The sequence below is a fragment of the Dermacentor andersoni genome, chromosome 9 (assembly GCF_023375885.2).
Source record: "Dermacentor andersoni chromosome 9, qqDerAnde1_hic_scaffold, whole genome shotgun sequence".
Taxonomy (NCBI): domain Eukaryota; kingdom Metazoa; phylum Arthropoda; class Arachnida; order Ixodida; family Ixodidae; genus Dermacentor; species Dermacentor andersoni.
In genome coordinates this window covers 127,218,988-127,241,428 of record NC_092822.1, presented here as the reverse complement: position 1 = coordinate 127,241,428, position 22,441 = coordinate 127,218,988, and the positions used below count along the sequence as shown (strand labels likewise).

Here is a 22,441-nt window from a genome sequence, read left to right as displayed (position 1 = left end):
CAACGCAAACGGTATTTTCAAGGTAAATCTCTATCAAAAGGTGTAATCGATCGTCATCCAAGCCTTCCTCGTCCAGAAAATTCCACTAAATGTTGCTACGTTGTCATACGCTACTGTAATGTCTAAAAAGGCCACATGTAACGGTATCCTTTCTACCCTAGATATTTCAGTAGACTGAGTAAGGGTAAACGAGTTTTCATGCAGACGCGTGCCTATTCTGAAGCCATTCTTACGTTCTCCCAGAATGCCATTATTCTCTAGCCTTAATTGCAGTTTTCATTTAATAGCCTCCCTTACAATCCTGTTTACTACTGATCTAATGGTCAGCAGTCTATATGAGTCAATTCTCTCTTTCTCTCCTTTATATTTGTAAATTAAGTCGATTCTACTTTACCACCAAGTGTCTGGTATTCGCCTACATTTAAAACTTTTTTATATTGCTTTCAACAGAGCTCCCTCACTTTTCGGTCCTAGTTTATTAATCAGCCTCATGAGAACCTCATTAGCCTTGTGACTGTGCGCTTTGGAATTTTCTTTTCGGCTGTCTACTAGTTGAAATTTGTAAGCACCAGCTCCTTTTCTATTTGTTTCCTTCTTATGCTCTTTTTTTCCTCAAAACCTCGCCATTGCCTTGGAAAGATTCGGCTGATATTTTTCGTATGTAATTTAATGCCACGTCCACTTCCAGTTTGTTTCCGTCTTTGTCTAGGATAGTTCTTGCATTGTTCCAGACGTCTTGCTTAATAAGTTTATGTGGTTCCAAAATGTTCTAGGTGCGACTTTCTTTTTCTCACGTATTGACAACAAACGTTCACTTTCACCTTTTCTCTTTGCTTACGCCACTGTTTGAACTATACATTTTTTCTCGGCGTATATTTCCCATTTACTGGCTTCTTCATCCTACGACAACTGCGCTTTTTTTGCCGGCCTGGCCTCTCATGAAGCTTTCTGTCGTTCAGCGAGCGCTTCTTGTATCCCCCTGTTCTACCAGAGTTTCGGGTTTTTTTTTCTTTCTTTCCAACGAGCATGCTGCTTCTCTTTTCGTATTTCTGTCGTTATTACACTTAGGAGCTCACTATATTCTCACTCATTTCTTGGCCAATTGCGAAGTTATTCCCCCATCCTTGTGATTATACTTAGTTGCTCAGAGTTGAAATTTCCACAGGCCATTCCGAGCACCTTGCGCTCTTTCCCAACTACATATCCCATTCTCAAAATTATGCGTTTATGGTCACTCCCTATGCTGCTATATCCTTCCTCGTCAATGAACATTTCTCTTAACTCATCATGTATGCCTTCTGTCATCAGGCAGTAGTCGATGTTCGATTTCCGATTCCCTACTTCCCACGTGACCTGCCCTTCACACTAGGCCCTCTTTTCGCGATAACGAGGTCATGTTGCTCACACAGATCTAGCATTGATTTCCCGTCGTTGTCGGTATAGCCATCTAGATCATCTATGCGGTCATTCATGTCACCTTATAGGATAATTTCAGTACCATTCACGAAACCCTTAATATCGGCACTTAGACGTTAGACTAACTCTTGATTCTGCTCTGTGCATTTATTTCGGGTCCAAAAATACGTTACCGGCAGCCAAGTTTTCTTTACACTCATTGTATCTGATAACCAAATATACTCCTGACATTTTGAATTTACCCTTTTACATTAGACTCCCTGATGAACGAGTATTCCTACTCCCCTTCTCTTTCCCATTTGGTTCTGTTGCACCCTTCAAACCACAGTCCTCCTAAGGTGCGTTTCTGTAACCGCATACACCTCTAGTTGTTTTCTATGTAACTGCTCCTCCATCTCTACCTACTTTTCCTTTCTTCTGTCGCCCTGCATTTTTATGGGGAGCTCTCTTTCTTGTTTTCCTCCTTCTTCCCTTATTAACGGCGATGCTAATCCGAGGTTTCCATGGGGTGTCTTCTTCATTACTACCTACATTGGCCTCCTGATGGCCTCCGACCAGGAAGTCGCCAGCCCACTTCACTTCCAAGTCTATTATTGAAGTAGATCCCGTCACGTTGCAAACCACCACACCTTCTCAATTCCCTATTTACTTCTACGACCTCAAAACATTTCGCTCAGCTCATTCTCCATTTGGCCTCATTATCAGCCACTACGGGTCTTTGTATGTTACTCTCACGTAAAGGCACCTCCGGCATCGTCAACACCATGATCGATACTGAGGGGAGAGCTCACGCAAGTCGTCTGCCCTCTTCGCCAAGCGCAGGGCTAGTCCTCTCCCTTTTTTGTTTAGGGCATCATTTAGCCTACATCCTACTACGACAAGGTTGCACACGTAGGCATTTTTGGCGAGCTGTGCTTTTGCTCGCTCCATGACAGAACCCAGTGTCCGCCCTGAAAATATCCATACTGCCGCTCTTTTATTGCTTTTCACCCTCTCTACAATTTTTTCTGAACCCCTAGCCAGGTTTGACTCGTGGGCGATAATCACCATTTCACTCTCTCATACCTCTCCCCTCTTCCCTTTTTCCTTTTCCGCATGATTCTCACTTCACAAGGGGTATTGAGTCCTGCGTTGAGTCCTCAAGGCAGGTGCCGCTCTTTCCAGCTACCCCCTCCTCACATTGATTGCATTCCACGTGCTTTTCTGAAACTCCCTCTCCTGTCACGTAGGGAGACTGCGTTTCATTGTAGCGGTCATTCTCATTCACAATGGCGGCGCTGTTCAGCTTTTCCCCGGCTGCTTGAAGTATTTTTTCCACCACCTTCCGTGCATCACGCTCCATATTTAGCTCATTTTTGAGCTCGTCGAAATGTTTCACAACTTCATGCTGAAAATCCTCCATTTTCTTGACCGTAGCGTCGACATCACTGTGTGTGCCGACTGACTTGATTTTTTCTTCATTCTTATCCGTCCTCTCTACCTTGAAAGACCCTCCGCACACTGAACGCTTTGCCGTATTTCTTGCCATGTGTTGCTCTTACCATTTTCTAATGCAAGCACCAGTGCTTCCAGAGCATAAGCCCTCTAGCAAAAGCCGATACACACAGTATATAAATCCCTAAAATGCTGCAAAGTAATTGTCACGAAAGCTTTAGAACGAAAAAAATGTCGCGCAGACTTAGCTACGACACATGTTCGCACGTGTACAACCACGCGGCCACGCTCTCATTGATTTAACAAAGCGATATTCCGAATACGAATGCGCAACAGTAAAACCACTATTAGCTCTGAGTCTGGCTACTTCTAAACCATTTTTTAAAGCTATAAAGGTTTAACGTCCCCTTCGGTTGCACATACAGAAACATGTGGCGCAAAACGACGCTCCGAATGTCCTGCAAAACCAAATATACACGAAACACAATCGCATGCACGAAAAAAAGGATAAAAAAAGAAAACTACCCACTTATTATATTAAAGCTAACAAAATCTGCAAATCAGGAGCAGAAGCAAACTTAAATCATGCAGAAAAGACTTTTGATTTAGTCGCCGCCACGGAGCCCTGGAAAAGCGCGTCCGTCGGCTACAAATATCACAACTACCCTCGCCCCCGGTAAGATCCATGCACTAAAAAAAAATATATTGTGAGGTTTTACGGGCCAAAAGCACTTCCTGATTATGAGGCACGCCGTAGTGGACCACCTGGGGTTCTTTAACGTGCACCTAAATCTAAGTACACGGGTGTTTTCGCATTTCGCCTCCATCGAAATGCGGCCGCCGTGGCAGGGATTCAATCCCGCGACCTCGTGTTTAGCAGCCTAACACAATAGCCACTGAGCAACCACGGCGGGTGTTCCATGCGCTACCGGTTCTTACTTCCGTATCACTGTGGAACGTACAGTTTCCCTTCTCTAACGTTGGTTCTTTATTCTATGGCGCAAGCCTTAAGAAGAAGCTTTAGCTTGGGTGCTCCTATCTAAATAATTTAAAGAGAGAATCCGTTTTTCTCGGCAATCACTACACCAAATTTGGCGAGATTGCTTGTAATTCAAAGAAAAACCTAGATTCTAGTGGCTGTTTTTCTCTAATCTTTTATTTAGTTTGTGAATTTTTGATGAAAAAGTGGGAAAAATATAAAATGTTCCGTAAACAGAACTACCAAGTTTACAACTGCGTAAATCGGGAATGAAAATTGATATTAAACCTATGTAAATTGCAAATAATAGTACATCTAAAGCGGACAATATTGATATCTTACACATCAATCTCAAAAGGTTTAGTAATACTGAAATGCAGCTTTTGCAGAACCCTCGTACACAACGTAACGAATTACAGAACCCCGATATCTGTTCTTGATGCAGCGCTATTTTTTTTTTTTTTGTAAACTTCATACTTCTACTTTTTCCAAACTGTAGAATTTTTGAATATATGTTAACAAAAATCAGGAAATCGAAATTCCGCTTCTTGCAGTCACTAGAATTTAACTTGCTGTATTAAATATTGCGAATTTCATTAAAATTGGTCCAGGGGTTATTTGATAAAAACGTTTTTCCATTTTAGATGTATTTGAATAGGCCGCGTCGGTGTTGGGCCCGAGCTAACGCTTCCTCTTAAGCTGGTCTAGGAGGGTTCGAGAGGAAGGCGGATGCCGCGAGGCGGAGAGTGCGGCAACGCGAGGTAGTCACGCGAGTAAGTTGGACGAGAAGAAGTGAGCGAAATTTCACGGGTACTTTCTGGGACAGACGTTTCGGATTCAGTTCTCCGGTGTACGGTAGACCGGGCTTCCATAACGATTTCATGGTGATCGGTAGCGTTCAAGGTGTCGCGAAACGTGGACGCGTTTTGACTGGTACCCCAGCTCCTAACCCAGCCAGCTGCTGGGTTTCGCTGCGCCGTGGGAGCGGTAATGGCCGTGCCGCGTATCGATCATTTGGTGCGACGGGTGGTTGCTAATAAGTCGTCTGCCGCATTTCCGCGCCTGCGCGTTGAACCGAACAGGCAGGTTGTATTTTGCGTGTGCGGGTACGGGGAGGCCGCATGTAGTGCGTCCTGTTGAAGCTGCACAAGAGGCCCATTTCGGGACTGCAGACACGAGCGTAAACGGCTGGCGGCACGAACCAGCCAGCAGGGTGCCGAGGAGGCTGCCCGTAGGCGGCAAGCTCGAACGGAATTAGTCGCGCAGTAATTAATCGTAGCAATAATTGCTTTGCGAACAATGCGGCGTAACCGCGGAGGTACCACGCTCGGAATGCTTGCAGTGGTGCGGATGCGCGATTACGCCGAGTCTTGGCGGACAAAACGCTTGGCTTGAGTTGTCGTGTGTCTGACCGATCGTGGTTTGAAAACGACCTTCCAGTGATCGCGAACATTTCTTACTACGATGTTTACAGCTCCGCTGGTCACCATCTTCACAGGGCGGAATGAACTCGAATATTTTAGTGCGTTTTACACTTTATTTAAGTAGCACTAATGTAGTGGACACATAAACTCTAAATGCCTTCTTTTTCCTTTTCAGGGCGGCTATCAAGTATAATGATCAAGGATTTTTAACTGCAGCGATAGACGAAAAGCATGTCAGAGCCCACATTCTTGTAAAAGAAAAGAAGTTCATTGTGCGCCCGTTAGTTCTGAAAGAACGATACCTTGCCGAACAAAAGAAGTTGGCCACGCCAAATAGCAAGCCTGAGCCTATTTTTCTTAAGAACGTTTCACCTATGCCCGATACCGTAGATTTTTTTGACATAAAGAACTTCAGTCTCGCTGACAACACTTCTGCTCTAGAGATCACTATGGTAAGATTTTTTTTCTATACTGATACATACTGTTATCTCACAAAATGACCGTCTACGTAGCGCATTCATACAGCCCACAAGGAGCGTTTAGTATTAGTGTCCGCACACCTTAATAGGGCAGCTAATATTTTTTGCTTAGGCTGCGAGTGTGTTCACTGAGAAATGCGTGCATGGGGCCGCCGTCACGGTATATTTTTTTACAAGGGGGTTGATGCGGAGTCGTTGGCAAGCATTGGCTAAGCGCGTTCGGTGCAGATACGCACGGGGGCACAAGAAGGTCCAACGCGCGTTCTCGTGTTTCTCTTCGCTCAACTGCGTAGGCGCTGGTAACGCCGTTCTGTCGAGGTAGAAACAGGGAAAGCTGAAATATGCAATAGCAGATTAAAATACGCTACAAATACAACGAAAATAGTGTGGTATGAAGGAAAAGCAAGTGACGCTGACCAGCGTGACCGGCGGGTGGCTCGATGTCGAGCTGGTGGCGCTGATTGATTTAGGGTTGGTAATACCGATGAATGATTTATCGATTAATCAATTAAACGTAGCCCGCAAAACGAATAATATTCATGGATGTCCGCCTTTCTTTTATTTGGCTTAATCGATTCGACCTGTTCGATTAATCGTTTTCGAGGCTTAGACAGGACTGACGCGGAAATTTTGAAATCATACTGGAATGCAGGCGCGCGAGCAGTGACTGTGCGGCCGACGACTGTTTCTCTCAGTCCCAAGCGATGCCGAGCCCTCTCAATTTCCTCGCGCCGCACACGCCGGCCGGAGACATGCCCTTGCAGCTCAAGCCGCACCGCAGCAAGTGAGTCGTTGATCGCCGCGCAGTCCACTAATGACGCGGCCCAAGGTGCGCGCCTGTTTGGAGCACGTGTGTTGGCGTAGCGATGGAGTTCATGTCGGTTCTGGCAAATCTACAGCGTGCGAGCGTCTGTTTTGCACGCTGGTTGCATGTTCATTCAAAGAAGGTGTCAGTTTCACACAAACATCCCAACCAACGTACGTGCCTTTGCTCTGCAGAAAAAATCGCGTTGTTCAAAGTCCTAAACACGTGTTTTTTTCTTTCCCCACGTGCGTATTGCAATGTTTTGCATAATAAAGCTTAAGCTTTTCAAGCGGAAGTTTCTTTGGCGAGCTCCGGGACCCTATGATGCGAAAACTGTAATGCGTTGTACGTGCACAAAAATATGTAATTTGCAAAATTAACACATATAATCAATACGATATTGTAACTGTAGATGATTGGTAGCTTTTAAGCGAAAGGGAACTATTTAAAGCAAAACTAAATTCAGAAGAGAATACCCACAGAGATACATAGGGATGCTTAGAAAATGCATCGGAAAGGTTATAGCAGAGATGCGCCAACTGAAATTTCAAGGTGGGTCAACTTGACATTTGGGATTGGTAAACTTGAACTTTGCAGATGGGCCAGCTAAACTTTGGAAGTGGGCAAGTTGGAATTTGAGGGTGGGCCAAGTTGAAATCTGGTGGTGGCCCAACTTGAAATTTCGGAGGGCCAACTTCGATTTGGGGGTGGGCCAAATCAAACATCGGGGAGGGAGGCAACTTAAATTTGAGGGTGGGATCAACATAAATATGTGTGTGGGCCAACTAGAAATTGTGGGGTCGGCAAAGTTAAATTTGGGGGTAGGGCAACATGAAATTTGCCAGTGGGTGTCTAAATTCTTAGAATTTTGGTAGCTTTCTTCAGTTGGAATTCACCTTTGACTTTTGCCATTTTCCTTATTTGTTGTTTAACTGTTGTGTGCCTGAATTCACTATGGGCCATGTATCTTATTTAATTGCACACTAAGTGCCACTTTCTAACATACATTGTTTATCTTTTCAAAACTCACTAGTGCCTACTATATTTAGTCTTTACCAAGCTAAAGATTTTCCTTTTTAAACGTTTATACCATTGTGTTTCAAACTTGGTTTTACCTCTCAAATATGAAAACAGGATACTACAAACGTACTCAACTGTGTTTCAACCGTTCTAAAGGTGCCCTGCAAAAATTTCGAACAATCAATTGATCGACGAAAATGCTTGCATCGAAAGCAATCCATCGAAACAAATAATAGAATGATGCACGATTAGTCGTTATTGGAACAAAATTATTATTTCACCATGCCTAGACTGATTGTGTTGCTTCCTGCCCCACGGTTGCGTAGAACTACGAATAACACTCCCATTATACTGGTGGAGGCCTGGGGTAGCCTTCAATGTGTAACGAAGCACCGCCGGCCAGCTAATTGTTGTAGGTGCTCAGCATCAATCTTCGTATGTATCCTCGTATAACGAACAGGTTGACGGAGCATTCCAGTCTTGGTTCGCCTGTGTACATTCCCATACCCTGTTGAAGAGAACACGCGAGCGCGTAGCTCTGCGCAGCGCCATGTAAGGACAGCGGCAAAAAAATGAGCGCGAAACGACACGGGCGGCGGCAAATGCCGGCCTGCTCTGAAATCGTAAGGGTCCCGAGCTTGAAAGAGAAGCGTTCCATTTCATGCACTGCCACTTATGAGACGTAGAAAGCACATAAGTGCACTCATTTCTACTATACAGTACCGTAGAATGCGAATAAGCAGCGGCAGAACTAAGTTTCGGAGAAGGTTATACGTCACTGTGCTGTGCCTCGCGTGAGCATTCCACGCACGGAAACACATTCACAACGCCGTCCGTAACTGCAAAGTCTTCTTTATGTATTTGATCATTAGGTTAGTGTCACTCCATCATTATCATTTTGGAAGAAACGAGCGATACTTTCGAATGACTATAGACATGTTCACGTTTCCTTATTTCCCAACGGTCGCTTTACACGGCTTTTCGTATCTGCCAGCAACTCGACAGACTACACGCCCCGTAACCATACATCGCTGACGTGCGGAACAGTGCCCAAAAGAAACTGCGCTGTGACTCGTGCTCGTTGAGTCAAGCGCCACGCTCCACGCACAAAGTGAGTGCGTTTCAATCGGTTGTGCGATAACGTCCGAAAGCAAAGCTTCCTCCAGAAAAACAGCGCTTCATGTCGCCTACGATGTTCTGAAAGCTCATCATTTCTATCCTCTGAGCATCCAGATGGCGGGCAAGACAAGTGCAACTATGATCGTTCAGCTCGCGCCCATTGCAATCGCTGCCCAAGACTTGTGGTCAGCCAGCCGCACGCCACGCGGACGAAGCGATGGGGGGCAGCAGACGACGCGCGGCATCCCTGCACCGTTTCGCGCATGCGCTTGGTTTTCGCTGCTTCCCCGTACATGGTGCTGCGAGGAGCATGGGTCACGCGGGCGCGTGTTCTCTCTTAACAGTGGACCGACCAATACGTCACGTCCAGCCATATCAACTGGAACATTGTCTGAAGAACTACGCTTCAGGTGCCACCACTGGTTTTTCTCCCTTTCTCTTCTTTTGAAGTCGCAAACCTTTCTACACTGTCCATACAACTTTGCTTACCAGCGCCACCAATTAAATGGGTCTTTTTCTCCAGTGGACAAATGTAAGGAAGAAGAACCGCTGGCTAGCGTAGCGCATCATAGGGCATTTACGCATAGGGAGGGTTCAGGCTGCTCGCCCGCTAAACCTTCCGTACCGAACTTTACCTCTGCCGTTATTAGGACCCTGTAAATAAAGACCTTAAGAAATGCAACAGTTGTAAAGTTCCGAAGCTGCATTATACCCGCTGCGATTACCAATGGCACCATCGTTAAACCGCCTGCGGTGACACCGGTTTTCAGCTGCTCTGGTGCGAAACGCCAGCAGTAACCTGCATTTTTAAAGGCATCATCAATGAGTACATCGAAAAACTACGCATTGGTACGACAGGAGGGGCCGGTACAGAAACTGTGACGTGAATAACCTTATAACCAGAAAGCTTACAAGATCCCATTCGCAGAGGCCAGCGGCCGCACTGCTGTGTGGCAGTTTCGTAATGAATAAGGCCTTGGCGGAAGAAGAGAGCCAGCCAGTGAGAAGTTCGCGCTTTGAAGACGTTGTCTATTTTTTTAAGCAGGTGAACGGAACCATGCCCGAGAGGGCTAAAATGAAGCGTATAATAAATGAAATAGACGACGAAGCCTTCAAAATGCTTATCGCCAAAAATTAAATGTGTTTATCACGCGTAACAAAGCTTCCTATAGCTTTCCAATGAATGCGTTGTGTATAGACGGCATTCTCCAAGAGACGAGCCACCGTCTGGCCAGCCTCTCGGTAATAAGAGGTGTACTTTGCTCAGGCAGGAGTTTGATTGACTGCACCTTCTCTCGTGCATGACCGAGGCTATAGGGTGCCTAGTTGCAACAATCGGGCACGGCATCGTATAGTAGGCTGCCGAAGCACTTCGGGCAGCCCGTGCACCACCATTCGAGCCAATGCCGTTGGCTCTTTCTGAAACCGTGGCATATCCGGTCGCTGTGCCTTTGAAATCCGCCGAAACATTAGCCAGTTAACACTGGTATCAGACATTTGCTTATTTATCCCTCACCATTTGTGTACGGCCCCCAGTGGCTTCCTTCGGGGCGACCAGTGACACAATACTGACACGTGTACTTATCTTTATCGGGCGACCACGCTTCGCCGCCTAACAAATGTTATCGCACAGCGTGGGACGCGCCTGCATGCATCCGAAGTTTCTAGAAAGTTATCGATGCTTCTATCCGGCTGTCTGTTGTCGTCAAACCTTGTGTTATCAGATTTCATCGCGTGACGCGAATGGTGTAGAACATTGTGGAAGGCACGGGGGTCCCAACGATTAGTCTGGAACATTCGACGACTGCTGTATAAAAACCAACGCGCTTGGCCCGCTGATCACATTTTAGACGATCGCCTACTGTGTTCGCCGCTATCGCTGTGCTATAAGTGTAGCCTGTTTTGTGGGCACAGGTTCGCCCAATAAAATTTAGTTTAGTCGTTCACACTGTTGCTACTGTGTTCTTCAACGTCACCACCACGTGACATCTGGTGGAGGTGCCAGTGCGTTCATGTACCGAACGCCCCCGCAAAGCCGCGATCCAAGGCCGAAGCCCGAGGACAAAACCAACATCGCCGAAGACCAGCGTGCTAGCCGCAGACTGCAAGGACTGCCCCCCGAGCACGGACTTCTACCTGAGTCGACAAAAGAAGATCGTGGTCAAAACAACCCCAATGGCTGCCCCAGCGTCCCCTTCCATGGAGCAGCGACTGAAGACCCAGAATCCTGGCTGGAGACCTACGAGCGAATCGCGACATTTAACAACTTGGACTCCAACGACAAGCTGCGGCATTTATACTTTGCCTTAGAAGATGCCGCCAGAACGTGGTTAGAGAACCGGGAGTCGACCTTGACGACATGGGACCTCTTCCGTAGCGGCTTCCTGCGCACCTTTACGAGTGTCGTGCGCAAGGAAAGGGCCGAAGCCATGCTGGACGCCCGAGTGCAGCTACCTAACGAGAACGTTGCCATCTTTACGGAAGAAATTAACCGTCTGTTCCGCCACGCCGACCCGGATATGCCCGAGGAGAAGAAAGTCCGACTTCTCATGCGTGGTGTGAAGGAAGAACTTTTCGGCGCAATGATACGAAGCCCACCGAAGACAGTAGAAGAGTTTCTTCGCGAGGCCACCAGCATCGAGAAGACACTCGAAATGCGGAACCGGCAATTCAACCGCCGTACAAGTTCTACCCACTACGCAGGAATTCAATCACTGACCACGGACGATCTCCGCGAGACCATCAGGGTCGTTGTGCGCGAAGAACTGTGCAAGGTCTTGCCTTCGTCGCAGCCTCAAGTGGCCTCGATCGCCGACATCGTGAAAGAAGAGGTGCACCGATCGCTTGGAGTTCCTGAGGTGCAACCAGAATCACTACAGCCCAATCCGGAAGCAATGACCTACGGCGCCGTCGCACGCCGTCGAGGCACCCCTCCGCGACCGCGCCAGGGCCCTGTAACGCCGCAATTCCGTCGTCCGCCGCCGCCGCCACCAGCACGCCCACCCGTCGCCCACCGCACTTACGTGAGGAAGACGGAGATTTGACGAGCCCCCGACCACCGCCCTCTCTGCTATCACTGCGGAGAAGCGGGCCATGTGTACCGCCGATGCCCATACCGCGACTTGGGACTGAAAGGGTTCGCCGTCAACGCGCCGCGTCCACAGCTTGGGGAGCGCCCACGTGACATCGCCGATTACCTAGCCGCCACTCAGTGGAACTCCCGACGACCGTCCCGTTCGCCGTCACCAGGCCGCTACCTGTCGCCGCAACGCCGACCATACTCCGGCCCAGCCCGGGGCCGCTCTGCGAGCCCATATCCGGAAAACTAAAAGCAGCAACCGATGGAGGTGCGGTTGCTGTTCGTCGAACTGACGAAGATCCTCCGCCGCCGACGAAGACGACGAAGAGACCATCTCGACGACATAATAACGACACGCCGCCGTCCCGACGAAGTCAGGAAGCCAAGACTACACCGACGAAAGACGACTTGACGACGCGACGTTCCAGCTTCAGTTCAACACGACGCAGCCGTGATCCGACGCCAAGACCTAACTGCAACGCCAGACAAAGAACCACCGCCCTCGACGTGCTTCTCGACGGCCACGCAATTACCGCCTTAGTGGACACAGGTGCTGATTACTCCGTCATGAGTGGACACATCGCCGCCCAGTTGAAGAAGGTTAAGACTGCATGGGAAGGCCCTCAAATTCGCACCGCTGGAGGACACCTGATTACGCCGACTGGAATCTGCACGGCCAGAATAACCATTCATATCCGGACTTACCCTGCCACCTTCGTTATCCTCCAACAGTGTTCACGAGACGTCATTCTCGGTATCGACTTCCTGAACCAACACGGCGCAATCATCGACCTGAAGTCGAAGTCAATAACGCTGTCGGAAGATAAAGCCATACCGCCGGAGAGCCCTCGTAGTCACCACGCCTTGAGTGTGCTCGAAGATCAAGTAAGCATCCCGCCTCGCTCCAGCATTGTTATTTCGGTCGGCACCGAAATACCCGCTGATGTAGAAGGTGTCATCAAAGGCGACCAACGTCTACTGCTAGGCCGTGAAATTTGCGTCGCAAGAGGAAATGCTCGACTGCACCGAGGGAAAACTGAAGTGTTGCTGACAAATTTCAGCCAGGAGTTCAAGCACATCAACAAGGGCACGATGATCGCTTACATCGAGGAAATTCTGGAAACCAGTAATGCGTTTGTCCTCTCGGATTCCGCCGCATCTACCCCGAAGACCATAATTCCCGAACCAGACTACGACATTAATCCAAGGCTCCCCGTGATTAAGCAACAGCAGCTCAGAAGTCTGCTCCGACAATACAAAGGCTGCTTTTCGACGTCATCGAGGATTCGACAAACACCAGTCGCCAAGCATAGCATAATCACCGAGGAGATCGCTCGGCAACTGCGTCAGAGCCCTTACCGAGTTTCGCAGCGAGAACGCGAAGCTATAAGAGAACAGGTCGACGAAATGCTGCGCGACGACATCATCCAGCAGTCGAAAAGCCCGTGGGCATCCCCTGTTGTCCTGGTGAAGAAAAAGGACGGAACCCTACGTTTCTGCGTCAATTATCGTCGTCTGAACAAGATCACGAAGAAGGACGTATACCCCCTCCCACGGATAGACGACGCATTGGATCGACTCTGCAACGCTAAATACTTCTCCTCGATGGACCTCAGGTCTGGCTATTCGCAAATAGAAGTCGACGAAAGAGATCGCGAAAAGACCGCCTTTATCACCCCAGATGGCCTCTACGAGTTCAAGGTTATGCCATTTGGTCTGTGCTCGGCGCCTGCAACGTTCCAGCGCGTGATGGACACGGTTTTAGCAGGATTTAAGTGGCAGACCTGTCTCGTTTACTTGGATGACGTCGTTGTATTCGCCGGAAATTTCGGCGATCACCTTAGGCGGCTTGCCACAGTACTAGAGGCCATCAAGTAATCAGGGCTCACTCTGAAACCAGAAAAGTGCCGCTTCGCTTACGATGAGCTTCCGTTCCTAGGCCACGTCATCAGCAAGTCTGGAGTCCACCCTGACCCGCAGAAGACAGCTGCCATCGCAAAGTTCCCGCAGCCCACCGACAAGAAGGCAGTGCGTAGATTTCTTGGCATGTGTGCCTACTACAGGCGATTTGTCAAGGACTTTTCACGCATCGCTGAGCCGCTGACACAGCTAACTAAATGTGACGTCGAGTTCAAATGGGAAACGCCGCAGGCCGACGCATTTCAAGGACTAAAACGACGCATGCAGTCGCCGCCCGTACTTGCGCACTTCGACGAGCATGCCGATACCCAAATCCACACTGACGCCAGTAGCCTAGGCCTCGGTGCCGTCCTAGTCCAGAGTAAAGATGGACATGAACACGTGATAGCTTACGCTAGCCGGTCGTTGTGAAAAGCGGAAGGCAATTATTCTACAACCGAAAAGGAATGCCTCGCCATCGTTTGGGCTCCAGCGAAATTTCGCCCTTACCTATATGGCAGGCCATTCAAAGTGGTCAGCGACCATCACGCGTTGTGTTGGCTAGCTAACCTAAAGGACCCTTCAGGACGGCTGGCACGGTGGAGCCTCAGACTACAAGAATACGACATCACTGTAACATACAAGTCTGGACGAAAACACTCAGATGCTGATTTCCTATCACGCACCCCCATTGACCCGCCGCCGCAAGATGACGAGTATGACGACGCCTTCCTTGGAATAATAAGCGCGGAAGACTTCGCCGAACAGCAACGAGGAGAGCCGGAGCTAAAAGCCCTAGTCGAGTATTTGGAAGGGCACACCGACGTTGTCCCTAGGGCATTTAAGCGGGGATTGTCTTCGTTCATGCTACAATACAACCTGCTCGTGAAGAAGAACTTCTCACCAGTACGCGCCAGCTACCTTCTTGTTGTACCGTCAGCGCTGCGTCCAGAAATACTGCACGCCCTACACGACGGTCCAACCGCTGGGCACCTCGGATTCTCCCGGACGCTGTCGAGAATACAGGAAAGGTATTACTGGCCGCGTCTGACCGCCGACGTCGCCCATTACGTCAAGACATGCCGAGAGTGTCAGCGACGCAAGACACCACCGACAAGGCCAGCAGGATTAGTACGGCCGATCGAACCTTCCCGCCGACCATTCCAGCACATTGGGATGGATTTGTTGGGGCCGTTTCCGATGTCAACATCCGGGAATAAGTGGATCGTCGTGGCGACGGACTACCTCACCCGCTTTGCTGAAACTAAAGCTCTACCAAAAGGCAGCGCAGCCGACGTGGCGAAATTTTTCGTCGAAAACATCCTGCTGCGACATGGTGCCCCAGAAGTCCTCATCACCGACAGAGGAACGGCTTTTACAGCAGAGCTCGTCCAAGCCATTCTGCAGTACAGCCAGACAAGCCACAGGAGGACAACTGCCTACCATCCGGAGACCAATGGTCTCACGGAACGCCTGAACAAGACCCTCGCCGACATGCTAGCAATGTACGTCGACGTCGAGCACAAGGCGTGCGAGGCGGTGCTGCCGTATGTAACCTTCGCTTACAACACGGCGGTGCAAGAAACAACACAGATCACGCCGTTTAAGCTGGTTTACGGCAGGAACCCGAAGACGACGCTCGACGCCATGCTGCCCCACGTCACTGACGAAGAGAATGTTGACGTCGCTAGCTACCTCCAGCGCGCCGAAGAAGCCCGACAGCTCGCCCGCCTACGGATCAAGAACCAACGGAGGACCGACAGCCGACACTACAACCTGCGACGACGCTTCGTCGAGTACCAGCCCGGCGACCGCGTTTGGGTTTGGACCCCGATAAGCCGACGAGGACTGAGTGAGAAACTATTGCGCCGCTATTTCGGACCCTACAAGGTCATTCGACGTATTGGCGCACTGGACTATGAGGTCGTGCCAGACGGAATTTCGCATTCACAGCGGCGCCGCGCACGATCTGAAGTGGTCCACGTGGTGCGTCTGAAACCCTTTTACGCACGCTACCGAACTTCCTCATTTTGTTTTCTTTGCTACGGGTGTTTTCTTTATTACTTTAGTTTGTATGCAGCATCGGGTCGATGCTTTTTAATAGGGGGGTATTGACACGTGTACTTATCTTTATCGGGCGACCACGTTTCGCCGCCTAACAAATGTTACCGCACAGCGTGGGACGCGCCTGCATGCATCCGAATTTTCTGGAAAGTTATCGATGCTTCTATCCGGCTCTCTGTTGTCGTCGAACCTTGTGTTATCAGATTTCATCGCGTGACGCGAATGGTGTAGAACTTTGTGGAAGGCACGCGGGTCCCAACGATTAGTCTGGAACATTCGACGACTGCTGTATAAAAGCCGACGCGCTTGGCCCGCTGATCAGATTTACGACGATCGCCTACTGTGTTCGCCGCTATCGTTGTGCTATAAGTGTAGCCTGTTTTGCGGGCACAGGTTCGCCCAATGAAATTTAGTTTAGTCGTTCACACTGTTGCTACTGTGTTCTTCAACGTCACCACCACGTGACAATACTAGAGTAGTTGAGGAATATGGTTTCTCGTATTGCACCCCGGGGCACGACAATCCTTGCAGCGTCGCTCAGATAAGAGCAGTGCCCGTTCCTTTATTGGTCACCTGAGGAACCGTCATCTCGCCACAACTCGAACTTCCGGTGGTCGTCGCCCACCTTCAGATCGCATACTTCCTCCTACGCGATGTCGACCGAGCGCTACGGATTCAGGAAACTAATCAAATGTCCTAATGGGATCACCGCAGTAAGCAGGCGCGAACTGCGCCTGAGCGAACTATTCAAGTCTTCTACCGTTCTAGGCTCCGAACCCTATAAAAATGATTCAAGTCTGCTTAGAGGGTCTTCAAACAAGTGCGCCTATCATACTGGAAATGTACCGCTATTCATCAAAAACTTTGTCCTTCGCTTAGAAAAGATATGACGCCGCACGTACGAGCGCCATTGTACAGCGCTATCGCCAAGCTCATCCACCCGCTATAGCTGTATGCGCAGCATCAGTGCTCACGAATGGTGTGGTGTACACTCGCCCACAAAATATTGTCACGTGGTGGTGACATTGAAGAGCACAGTAGCAATACTGCGAAAGACAAAACTAACTTGTATTGGGCGAACCTGTGCCCACACAAACAGGCTGCACTTTAGCACAACGATAGCGGCGAACACGGTCGGCGATCGAGCTGTTAAACATCAGTCGTCGAATGTTGCAGTGTAATCGCTGGGACCCGCGTGCCTTCCACAAAGTTATACATCATTCGCGTCGCGCACACATGCGATCAATTTACACAAGGTTCAGTCATACACTCTACGAACAGTTTACACCCTTTGGCTTGCACTCTTAAAACGGTTGCACCCTTTGGGGTGTATATTTGTCCCACAACAATAATCGTCATCTGCCTTGCTTGCGTTTCCTTTCTTGAAACTCGGCGCTCGCTACTTTCCTGTCGAGAATGCTGCGTCACACTGATAACGCGCATGCCGTTCGTGACTGGGAAGTACCGGGCTCGCAGCGTTAAAGAAAGGAAACGCGGGCAAGACAGATGACAATTATCGTTGTGGGACAAGATACGCCCCAAAGGGTGTAAATTTTTCTAAGAGTGTGCCCCTTCTGCCACACAAAAATAATCGTCATCTGCCTTGATGCGTTTCCTTTCTTTATTGCTGCCAGCCCGGAACTTTCCAGTGACGAACGGCACGCGCGTTATCAGAAGGGGCACTCCAAAGGGTGTAAACTGTTCTATGCTGATAACGCGCGTGCCGTTCGTTACTGGAAAGTTCCGGGCTCGCAGCGATAAAGAAAGGAAACGCATCAAGGCAGATGACGATTATCTTTGTGTGGCAGAAGGGGCAACCCAAAGGGTGTAAACTGTTGTTAGAGTGTAGACAGCGGATGGAAGCATCGATGCATAGCATGCTAACGGACGACGACACAGACTGAAGTGACTAGCACGAGAGTGGACAGGGGACACTAAAGAGGCTACAAGGACAAGAGCCCAGTTGGAAGTTTGCGCTTATCCATGTCGCCCGCTTTTGTGTCCCGTGTCCACTCTTGCGCTAGTCACTTCAGCATGGAATACCAACTAGCCCGATCTCACACCCTGCGACGTCACAAGGACAGTTTGCTCAATTCTTGTATCGTGACTTTTGTGTCAATGTGAAAAACCAACATATCCATGTATATGTCTTAATACTTAAGCACATATAGATTTACAGCTGCGACGGTAGTCCATGAGTGCGCATTGCAAAGTCGCTAGTGATATAATTGTGTGTACCTTAACGAATTCGATAGGTAAAAATCAATATCCGTCCACGATGGCGTCTCTAGTAGACGCTCTGCGATGTTCGGACGTTAACAATGCGTGCCGACTGACGAAAGGCTGCCACGAAGTGCTTCTGACGGTTAGGCTTGCTTATTTACTCCACAGAATAAAAATAAAAATAAAAAGGAAGAGAAAAAAGAACCACAAGAAAAACACCATATCAAAAGCCGGGAATCAAACATTGCTCGTCGTGACTAAACGCTCTTAGGATGACGAGTAATTTGCAGGTGACGAGCGCCTATGCTTTATCAAGAACACTGATAACGCCGGCGGGACAAGCATTGTGGCGAAGTTCAATGCGCAGGGATAGCTTTTAATTATTTTATTTTTGTTTTGTTGACGTCGTCACGCGTCACCGCGGGAAGTTTTAAAGTTTAAGGTCAGTACGCCACGTGGTGGCAATCACGCGAACTAAACCGTAGTGTCAAAAAAAAGCCGGTTACGGCGGAGAGCAGCTGGCATAAGTAGTTGGCGTGGTGAGGCGGAAGTTCGGGAGCAAAAACGTTTGTGAGCTGAGGAAGGACAGCCGGCAAAGAAGTAGAGTTAACGGGAGACGACGTAATATAGCCAGCTGAGGCTGAAAACAGGAAAACTTGGGAGGAAGACAGCGTACCTAATTCTATGCCTTGTGGTAGGACGTGGTCACTGATTGCGAATTTGACGAGCTGAAGGCGGGTAGAGTTGTTGGTGATACTGACAAAGGTTTGCGGAAGAGCAACGTGATGAGCAAGAAGGACTTCCGCGAGAGGAGACGCAACACAGTCACCATCAGGCACAGATGAAGCTGTATAAATCAGGACGCAGGTTATGGCTTGTGGGGTGAGTCTAATGTGCTCAGCAAAGCAGAGCCTGCTGGGAACTTCCTCGGGAGGGTCAGGAGAAAGTAAATCAAGGGGAAGTCCAGCGGAGCAGTAGATAAAGGCGGAGGGAGCGGATAGGAAATCAAGGCCTAAAATAACGTCATGGGGACACTCTTAACAGTAAACAAAACAGATGTTTGGCGACCAGAGACACCAACGCGAGCGGCACACATTCCTATTGTGGCCACTGTTCTTACGCTAGCGAGTCGCACAAGACAAGGCGCCGCAGGTGTCAGAGCGTACATGAGCTGTCTATGAAGCTGGTCGCTCATCACATAGATGGCGCGCCTGTTACAAGCAGAGGAGCGACAGGGACACCATCTACGTCACATCAAGTAAATTCCTTTCCATCGGCAAAATCAGTAGAGCAATTGCAATCCCGGTCGTTCTAGCAGCGTCATCTCTCGAAACTGGACCCGTCAGTTTCACGTAGAGTGGTGGTAAATGGGGGACGCAAAACGGCAAATAGTGGGTGAGCGAGACAGGGGTCGTCGTGGTGAGGCTGAACGACTCTGCCGTGTAGATGAGGACGCCTGCGAATAGTTGTATGGCTCTGTCGAATCTTGCGGTGATAGACAAGTACCTGGCGAGTGGCGGTAAGGTTGCAGCGCAGACTGATATTGGCATGACATCCAGGTATTGCGGCAGTGGCGGGAAATGTGGCCAACGTGCCGGCACTTGATACATATCGGCCGATCATCGTATGTTCGCCATTCCGCTGAGTAGCGAGAAGGGCGACAGGGGTGCTGGCTTCGCGAATAACAGATTGTAGGAAAATGTAGGTGTCCGCTCGCTTGACGGACCAGAGAGACTGAATTCCAATGTGCGCGAACTCGTCGCGCACAACAGACTGCACTAGGGAAATCGTCAGTCGAGAATAGTTCGAAGAGGTCTGGAAGCCAACCGGTGCCGCGGCTCCGATCTTCCGGCGAACGATACGGACGAGGCTTTCAGGCGTTGACGGCTGATTTGCAGAGCGAAAGTCCTCGCACGAAGACGTAGTATCCGTATTTCGAAGACGGATCAACTGGTGCGCGATGCGACGACTTTTTGCTTCTTCTATGTGTCGGCATTCATTAATGACGTAGGCTAAGGTGGAAAAAATCTTATGCACGAAAAGATGAAAAGTGTCGTCTGCTTTGCCCTTCAGTACGTGCTTTACTCTGTCTTCTTCTGACATGCTCTCGTCAACCTTGCTGCATATGACGAGAAGTTCCTGGATGTATGTCACATGATTCGGTCGACACCTCTACGCGGGACCCAAGTTCCCTTTGCGCAGTTCGCTGATGGCCAACAGGTTTCCCGATCAACTCGTGGAGCTTTTGCTTACATTGCTCCCAGCTCGTCAGTTCTTCCTTGTGGTTTCGAAACCAGAGCCATGGTATTCCTTTCAGGTAGAAAATTATGTGAGCGAGCATAACACTTTTGTACCACCTGTTGTGGGCACTGATGCTCTTGCACATTTGGAACCACTCATCGACATCAAAATTGCACGTCCTGGAAAACGACGCGGGACTGCGACGAGACGATTGTCGGCATTGCAACCCCTTCTAAGAAAATATGCGCTTATGGAACTTAGTAGGAACATCGGTGGTGCGTTAAGGGAATGTTTTGGCCAGGCATCGGCGGTGAAGTCACATTTCACTTCAGGAGCAGATTGTTTTCCACCCTCCCGAGAGAGGGAAAATTAGGGCTATCTTTTTTAACCTTCACTTCGCGCAGGCTCGTGTAGACGAGTATAGTGCTGGGCAGAAGTTATGACGTCGTGTGCTGCACTTGGCTCGCCGGGCTGTAGCCCATAACAGCAGACCGCCGCGTGTCGTCTTCTGTATCAGCAGACGAAAAACACCTGACTTCGCACTTACCGGCTGTATACTTACGTGTTAGCAGCGGCAAGACCCAAGGGAGCGTCGTATCGAGCTTTACTTGTAGCCGCTTGCGATCGCCCCTTGCAGGGATCGCCGTCACACAGGCTGGTATCGGGGACTCACGGCGACGCAGACGACCTAGCATTGCCCACATCACGCTACCCTGAAACTAAACTCCAGTGTACGATTTTTCTGTCGTGAACAAATCTAGACAAACTGCTGCTAAATACATGGCGAATGCGCAGTTCACGAAGTCAGCGCGCAGTCTGAAACAGCCTGCAGCATCCATGAGTAAGATCATTTTACCTTCTTGAAAGATTAACTCACCTCCGTCTGTGACACATGCATGGTCACGCAAGCACTTCGCTACGATCTTTGCGGCGAGTATTTACTATCCTTAAAAATTGAATTAAGGGTTTTACGTACCAAAACCACTTTCTGATTATGAGACACGCCGTAGTGGGGGACTCCTGAAATGTCGACCACCTGAGGTTGTTTAACGTGCACCTAAATCTAAGTACACGGGTGTTTTCGCATTTCGCCCCCATCGAAATGCGGCCGCCGTGGCCGGGATTTGATCCCGCGACCTCGTGCTCAGCAGCCCAACACAATAGCCACTGAGCAACCACCGCGGGTTATTTAGTATCGTCGCTATATCACCAATATTGTTTGACATCCGCTGCTTGCATTTATGAAAAGCTCAGTGTAGAAAGTGTGGTTTTCATGCTACACTACAAAAAATGACTTCGTGTAGGTACGCGAAGCTAAACTATTCTACAGCGTGTAAAAAATGGCGACTTCCTACACTAACTACACTCGTGTAACCAGTGTAGATAAATACATAGCTGTATTGACTTCAAGAAGCACGAAATTCAGACAATAAGGGCGATCTATTAGAGCTGGCGTTGGAACTGTAATTGCAGAGCAAGTGTGGTTCCCTCATCCCGCAGTAGCGTCTTGAGAGGCAGCAGGGAGGGAGAGGAAGTGTATATGCGTGTTCACGTCTTCAGTGTGCTTGCGCGTGCGCTTGAGTTTGTGTGTTCGCCCGTGCTTGTGTCTCCGTATTTGAATCTGCGTGCGCACGAGCGCGTTTGTGCGTCTGCGAGCATACGTGCGTTTGTGTGTGCGTGCATTTCCGTGTGTGTGCGTGCGTGCGCACATTTTTCTTCGTGTGTGCATGCGTGGGGGCGTGAAAATGTGCATGGAGGCAAACGTGCTTGTTATCTGTGTGTCTGTGTGCTTGAGAGAGAGAGAGAGAGAGAGGTGAATATCTCTTTGTGTCTATAGGGGTGTGTGAGAAGCTAGAATTTCGTTACTTGCTCCTACTCGTGTGCAAATGATATATAGACATGAAAAATATGGGGTTTTTACGTGTCAAAAACACAACCTGATTACGAGGCACGTCGTAGAGGGAGACTCCGTAATAATTTCGACCACCTGGGTCTCTTTAACTGGCACCTAAATCTAAGTACACGGGTGTTTTCGCATTCCGCCCCCCTCGAAATACGGCCGCCGTGGCCGCGATTTGATCCCGCGACCTCGTGCTTAGCAGCCCAACTCCACAGACACTAAGCAAGCACGGCACGGATATAGAGCTTACTTGAATCTTATTTATATCTACAGAGACAAGAACGAATGGCACTGCCATTATGCCATTATCACTTTCTCAAAGCGAAACCTACGCAAAAAGAAAAAAAAAAATATCAGGA

General features: G+C 49.1%; 1 protein-coding gene across 11 annotated transcripts in view; it reads left to right on the top strand.

Annotated features, from left to right (window-relative positions):
• Positions 1–22,441, top strand: part of LOC129384481 (uncharacterized) — a 564,425-nt gene that overhangs the window by 499,140 nt on the left and 42,844 nt on the right. For 10 of the 11 annotated variants that reach the window (XR_011890220.1, XR_011890217.1, XR_011890222.1 and 7 more), the window contains one exon: positions 5,429–5,705. The exons of the other annotated variant lie outside the window; for it this stretch is intronic. The gene's annotated coding sequence lies outside the window, so the exon portion shown is untranslated. The remainder of the gene's footprint in view (positions 1–5,428; positions 5,706–22,441) is intronic. 11 annotated transcript variants of the gene reach the window in all.